The following is a 7,846-nucleotide window of genomic DNA, read 5'->3' on the forward strand; positions in this document are numbered from 1 at the left end:
GCTTTGCCCAGGCTTCCCCTTTCTACCTGGAACTCTCTTGAGGTAGGAAGGCACAGTAAGCATAGGGTTGCTTTGCGTGTTTGCTACCTTTCTGGATCACTGTAACGATAACCCTTTCTGCCAGCTGCCTGGGTTCTGCTGCCACTTTGGGACCCCCAAATAATACACAGAGACTTATATTAGTTACAATGCTGCCAGCCAATGATTAGGATTTCTTATTTGCTAGCTCAGTCTTAATTATTAAGCCATTTATAATAATCTAAGTACCTTCATGTGGCCTCATCTTACTGGAGAAAAGGGCCAGGCCTCTTACTCAGCATCTGCTCAGTGTCTCAGCAGAGAAGAGAGTGATTTCCTGTTTGTTCTTGCTTATATATTGATTCTGCCTGCTATTTCACTTCCAGCCTGGATCATATGGAAACTTCTCTTTATTGCATTTCCCAGAATTCTCCTTGACTCCTAGTCCCACCTATCTTGCTTCCCTATTGGCCAGCAGTGCCTTATTCATCAACCAAACATACACAGAACATTCCCCATCAGATCACTGATTTTCAATGACTGATATCCTAGTGAAATTATTGTTTTACATACTTTTTAATTATATTAGGTGAGAGGGCAAACCTGGGATCCTGCCACTCCTTTATGACTGAAAATTCATTTTATGTTTTGATATCGGCACAATATATAACTGGAACAAACCACTTGTCTGCCTCTACCTCTAGAAGAAAATTATAGGAAAACTCTGTAATTTGAAGTTCAAGGTTATAGAGTAAATATGGTCATGATTTCACCTTCCTATATATGGAACACTTAGTCACAGGGTAGTCTTTTATGTGCTAATACTTAAAGAGCATTGCTAAGTGCTAGTTAGTGTTCTGAGCCCGTAGTCCCTTATCTGAAACCTTGGGAGACAATTTTGTGTTTTCCTGATTTAGAAATGTATATTAATCCCACTATAACTGTATTGTCCCAAGCTCAGCCCTAGGCAGCAATCTGCATTGGCCCTACAGCAGCACTCTGCAATCAAATACACTTTTACATTTCTGCAGCAAAAATATGAATATTAATACTTAATTAGTTAAACAGCTTTATTTCATTTGAATTTGTGCTGCCAAATAAGTCTGTCTGTCTGTATCTCTAAAAGAGCACAGAAACCTGTTCTATCTTCAACAGTTTTGTTTGAGAATTTTGCATTAGAAAGTATATGAACATATTCATTCAGGCCTCATAATTAAATTGAAATAGGCAAAATAATGATGACCATTTTGCAAATGGGGAAATGAAGCACAGAAAGTGACCTAATGGACTGGGACAATGGCTTAGTTAGTATTTGCTTTCTAAGTATGAGGGACCAGAGCTCACTTTCCAGAACCCAGGTAAATATCATGGATATGATGACATGGACTTATAATCCCAGCACTGGGGAGGTGGAGACATGAGGGTCTCTAGGTCTAGCTGCCCAACCTATCAAGCCTAATCAAACTCTAGGTCCCTAAAAGCTCCTGTTTAAAAGGAAGTAGATTGTGTTATTGATCATGGCTCCTGAGGTTGACCTAGAGATCTTGGGTTCCAATGGAATACTGGACCTATCTTGTAATGACTGCAAATCCTTACATGAGTTAGGTGACTTTTTTTTTTTCTTTTTTGTGCATGGATATGTCCAGGCATGTGTGCTCATGTCTGTGTGTTCATGAGTGTGGGCATATGTGAGTGCCTTGAAACCCAGATTCTCACCCTTTGTGCCATTCTGCATTTATTTGAGGAGCCTCCAGACAGGACAATCAAGGAATCTAACCTAACCCTGTGCATTTCATATTAAATGGCTTCTTTAGGACTAGACTGCCTTTCCTTTTAGTCTCTCTGGGCAATCAACATTTGGGTGTGTATGAGCATGTATTTGGCTTAGTTCCAATGTAAATCTTTGTCTATAAGATGGAAAGTCCTCCACGTCCTTCAGGTAGAAAGCAGGGTATTGAAGGAGTGTAGGGGAACCTGTAGCCATGCCTGCTTAGGGGCTGGCTACAGGTCTGCCTGACCACGCCTCCAAGGGCGTGGTCAGGGTGACATAGAGTGAGAGGGTCAGGGCTTCGTTTCACTTTCGTTTCCCTTTTGGCTTGCGTACAGACTGCTGCCACACTGGCTGGCTAGGTCGCTCTGTAAGTAAGGCATTTCCCTATTAAATACCCTTATATTTCCACTTGGCTCCGTATTGGTAATTTCCCACTATAACGGAGTCTATTGTCATCTGAACCCATGTCTGATGGACTCTAGTTCTGTGTCTAATGTACCTGATTACCTAACACCTGTCTAACATAAAAGGAAGATACTCTAAATGGGTTTTCTGTATAGCCATATTTGGAAGCTGGCTCCTCGTTATCTGTTCTAAGGCCCCTGTTTGTCTCATCTTCCCCTTTAGATGTTCAAATATAATCTTGCTTGAACAGTTATAACCTATGGAGAATGCATGATTGATTGATAGAGTAATTATGGGCCAGAAATGAGTTTCACCCCAGATATTTCTTATATTTACCTTCTAATGTACAAAGCCATGTTGCAGAGAAGAGGCAGACTTTGCTGTAAGACAGGTACAAAGAGCTCATGAGTGATGTATGGTTGATCCTAGCTTTATCCATACTAAACCAACCTTAACCTGCACTTTGAATGAAATGTTTCATGTCTGAGCAAAAATCATATAGGAAGCCTAAACCCCAAGGTGACTATTTTTAGAGAGAGTCTAAGGATGTAATAAATCTACATATGATAATAAAGGCAGAGTTCTAATCTGATAGAAATGGTGTCCTTAAAAATACGGGTTAGAGCCAGGCGTTGGTAGCGCACCCCTTTAATCCCAGCACTCAGGAGGCAGAGGCAGCCGGATATCTGTGAGTTTGAGGCCAGCCTGGTCTCCAGAGCAAGTGCCAGGATAGGCCCCAAAGCTACGAAGAGAAACCCTGTCTTGAAAAACAAAAACAAAAAAACAAAACAAAACAAAAATACAGGTTAGAGACATTGAGATTGTCCTTTTTCTGAGGACTCTGAGAGGACAGGGACAGTGAAAGGGCAGTGATCAATACATGGAACCCTCACCAAATTCAACTTTGTCAATACCTTAACTATCAACTTTAACCTGTCAAACTATAAATCTATTTTATAAATACTCAGTTGGTGGCATTCTATTGCAGCCACCTAAGAAGGCTGATATGCACTGCTCCCATGGAGGCAAGGTCAAATGACCTGGAAGGAATTTCCTAGATATCTGCTATTGGAGAACAATAAATGCGGCAAAGGAGAAGGCTATGAAACCATCCTGTTCCCTTATTAACAAATGTCCTAATTAAGCTTACTTTGTGCCTTCTTTTATATTTGCTTTTTAAAAATATCTAACTAAACATCTAGAAGATCCTCACTTGTCTTATTTCTACAGGCCTATTGTATTATTACATTTTTTTTTTTTTGCTGTGATAAAATACCATGACTGAAAGTGACTCATGGAATTTATTTGTGACTTATTGTGAGTCCATAATGGGAGAGGCATGGCAACAGGTATCTGGAGCTGGAAGCTGAGAGATCACATCTTCAAAAACCAGAGTAGAAAGAGTGAATTGGAAACAGAGCAAGACTATAAAACCCCAGAGATCGCCATTAGTGAAGTATTTCCTCCAGCCAGGCCACAATCCCTGGGGACCAAGTGTTCAAATATCAGAGCCTCTTGGGAATGTTGTACATCTAAAACATCACCACTGTCTTCTCTCCAAAGCTCTGGAATTATGACTAATGTATTAATACTATACCCCATTAGTTACAAAGTACAGAAGATGTGGAAGCAGCTACAATTTATTTTTTATTTGTTTTTAAGGTTTATTTATTTTATTGTGTATACAGTGTTCTGCCTGCATGTATACCTATGCACCAGAAGAGGGCACCCAGATCTCATTATGGATGGTTGTGAGCCACCATGTGGTTTCTGGGAATTGAACCTCTGGAAGAGCAGCCAGTGCTCTTAACCACTGAGCTATCTCTTCAGTCCCCACAAATTGTTATTTCTTCATGAGGTACTTTTACAAATAACATATTGGGGACAAGATATCCTTCTTTATCCATCATTCAACATTTTGAGTAATATCCCAGGGCAAGTTAGTTGATCCTTCTCCTTCTATGACTGCTCAGAAATCTCATTTGGGCACTGTTTTTTACATCAACCATTTTACCATAGTTTCATGCTTACAACTCACTTTCTTTCAGCTAGTCCCAGTTTCCTGAAGTTTATTCAGCAAATATTTATTTCCCACAGTAGTCTTTTAGTATTCCCTTTAGTTCCAACCCTCTTCATCATTTCTCTAAGTTGGTTCTGGTAGTTGAATCCAGGACCTTGTACATGCTAGGTCAGTGTTCTCTACAGAACTCTACTTGCCTCTTGTTCTCTGCAGGCTTCTCTCCTTCTCAAGGTGGGGATGGGAGGTCACCATTTAAAATTCGACTTATTAGGAAAAGTTAACAGTCCTATATGCTGTGCCCAAGGAACACATTGTGTTCTTATTAGAATCTTGGGGTTCCTCGCCCACTTTGGGCTTGTGCCCTGAGGTTAGACCAGCCAGAACATTCACAGGATGAAGGAGTATGGGGTGTGCAACACAGTGACAGGCAGATGGGAACACATACAGAGACCCAGAGCCCGACATTTCTCGAAGAGAGAGACTTCTGAACACACAGCTCTAAACAAGGTATCTCCATCAAATTTCTCCCCTTGGAGTTGAGGGAACCCAGAGAAAAAGAAGGAAGGGCTGGGATTACCAGGAGAACAAAGCCCTCTGTTGTGGAATGTTATTTTAATCAAACAAAGATGTGTTACATTTGTTTATGCTACAAAATATTACTACAGCTGTGTAGAAGTATGTTCCTTTTGTTTATGCTACATTTGTTTAATGATATAAGGATGTGTGTTTAATTATGTAAAGATGTGTTGCTGTTTCACCTTGTCTTCCTAAGGCACCTGATTAATCTAATAAACAGTGGAATGGCCAATAGCTGGGCAAAGAAAGGATAGGCAGGGCTAGCAGGCAGAGAGAATAAATAGGGGAAATCTAGGCTCCAGAGAAGAGAGGAAAGACAAGAGAAGAAGGAGGAGAAAATGAGAGAAGCCTCAGAGTAGGAAGGCAGGCAGCCACCAGCCATAAGACACGAGAAACAGTGAAAGTACGATATACAGAAGGAAAGAAAAGTATAAAAAGCCCTGAGGCAAAAGGTAGAGAAAGAGAAACAGGTTAATTTAAATTAAAAGAGCTAGCCAGAAATGAGCCTAAGCTAGGCCGAGCATTAAAACTAATAAGTCTCTGTCATGATTTGGGAACTGGGTTGGTGGCCCAAAAGTAAAAACCTGGTACAGCCCTCTCAAACAACTGAGCAAAGATCATACGAACTTCACAGAGACTGAAGCAGCAATCGCAGGGCCTACACAAGTCTGCACCAGGTCCCTGTATATATACTATAGCTTTCAGTTTAGTGCTTTTATAGGACTCCTGAGTGTGTGAACCAGTGGGTCTCTGAAATTTGTGCTTTCTCTTGGGGCTTTTTTTTTATTTTTCTGTTGGTTTGTCTTACCCAATTTCGATATAATGCTTTTGTTTTTATCTTGTTATATTTTATTTTCTTGTTATACTTATATTTTGTTGTTATCTCTTAGAAACTTGTTCTTTTTTTTTTAATGAGAGACAGAAAGGGAATGGATCTGGAAGGGAGTAGAAGTTGGGAGGAACTGGGAGAAGTAGGAGTAGAGAAACTACATCTAGACTATACTGTATGAGAAAAGAATCTATGTTTTATAAAAAGGGGGAAATTTGAAAGGTTGGGGATTTAGCTCACTAGAAGAGTACTTGTACAGCAAATCTCTTATTTTAGTCCCCAGAATAAAAACAAACAAATAAAAACCCAACAAATAGGTTAGCTGGTTTTCAAATGCCTGCAAGTTAAGACTAGGATCCTGGAGTAAGTGACTCCCAGCTCAGGAGAGTGTTGTCTTTGTGTTTACTGTTCCTTGTACCTCTCTAATGTAGGGAACAAGGCTTATAAATGCTGTGTTTGAATTCCCTTTGGATGCACTAATACACCAATATTAAATAACTAAATAACATGGCCATTATTTGATTTATGATTGAACATATTTCTATGTTGTCTTCAGGCTGAGTTTTAGAGGTCTGTGAACTCCCACCCTGTGTAATTAGAGCTGGAAAGCACTCGTCACACCTTGCCACTGTTGACAATGACAAAGACATTTGCTTCTCGGTAATGTGTTAGCCTGGTATGTGCAAGTGTTTGGGGAGGCGGGAACAAACACTTCTCCCTTCTAGACAACAATGTCTTGCCATAACCTTGACATGAAGTACATTAATTTTGCATTATGCCCTGTAGTCATAGAGAAAATTAAAGTTCCTGCTATTATCTCCCCAGAAGAGCTGGTAACCTTCTGGTGCAAGACTCAGGTATGCCAAAACAGTACCCTCATCATCTATCTCCTATTGATCTATGAACCAGGGCGCCAGCACTTGAATTACAAATCCCGAGCTAGCATATTTATCTCTATTTTAATGCTTTCCATTGTAATGAGCATTTCTTTAGCTTTCGGTTATGGAACATTTCAGTAAAATCAGGACTGGGGAAACCCAGTTCTGGCTTAATCCTTGTAACTTCTTAAATAGAGTCTCAAATATGTCTAGATTTAATTATAACTTAAGAAGCATAGCATAGGAAGAACCTGGGAAATCACAATGAACAGATTTATAAGGCTCAGACTAAATGGATCAATTTCATGAAAAAGAAAAAGATATGTTTAATTCATCAGAAACCAAAACATTCAAAATGAAGGTTATTGGTATTTTTGTCACCCAAATCTAAGCCCAGGTGTGTATTGGAAAATAGCAACTGTCACGTGGTACAGGGAAACAGTTCTTATTTTACAAAACTCCCAAATCAGTAGTTAAGAACATTATTATGTGATGCAGTTTCCTACACCCCATTATTCAAATTATGCTTTCTTTGAGTGCCTGTTAGGCATCAAGTATTTCTGAATGGAACATGACATTTTACATGAGCAGCCTAGTAATTTCTCTCAATGAAAGAGAAGTTTAAAAATACAGACATTATGCAAACCATGTTTATCTGACTGATTCCTGTTTCAGGTTATGTTACAACCACATTCCTTTTGTCCAGAGAGAGAGAGAGAGAGAGAAAGAGAGAGAGAGAGAGAGAGAGAGAGAGAGAGAGAGAGAGAGATTTGAATTTTAACTATGTACAAAATTGTTGTTTGATATGCCCAGAGGCAATGAGTTATGGACATCACTAAAAGTGGGGGCCAAGTTTTTGTGTTTTTAACTTGAGAACAAGCCCAATGAATAGACCAAAAGAAACAAAATGGCCATTGCCTCAAAAAACATTTCAGCCCTTGTGCAGTTCAAGGAGACCCTTTATAGGAAGCAGAATTCTTTTTCCCATGGAAGGGCGGTTTTTCTCCCTTTCTCAGTCTGAGGAGGTTGTTTGTGTCTGCACTGGATGTGCCAGATGGAAAGGGTTCCTCATTAGAGGCAGCTGTTTTAGCAAATTACCTCACTGCAGCATAATGACTGAGCTCCAGAAGACCATTGACGAAAAGCCTTTCTCTTCCCAGTGAGATCATGAAAACGAGAAACAATTTCAATGAGATTTTTTTGTTTACTTTGGAAGCTGTTTCATTGGACACACAGGTGATAAGAGGAGGCATTTTCCATATAGATTTCATTCAATATTTATATGTAACAGCATAAATATAGGCTATAGATTGACAATTTGATTTCTCTTACAACTAATGGATTCATTA

The sequence above is a fragment of the Cricetulus griseus genome, chromosome 2, assembly GCF_003668045.3.
Source record: "Cricetulus griseus strain 17A/GY chromosome 2, alternate assembly CriGri-PICRH-1.0, whole genome shotgun sequence".
Taxonomy (NCBI): Eukaryota; Metazoa; Chordata; class Mammalia; order Rodentia; family Cricetidae; genus Cricetulus; species Cricetulus griseus.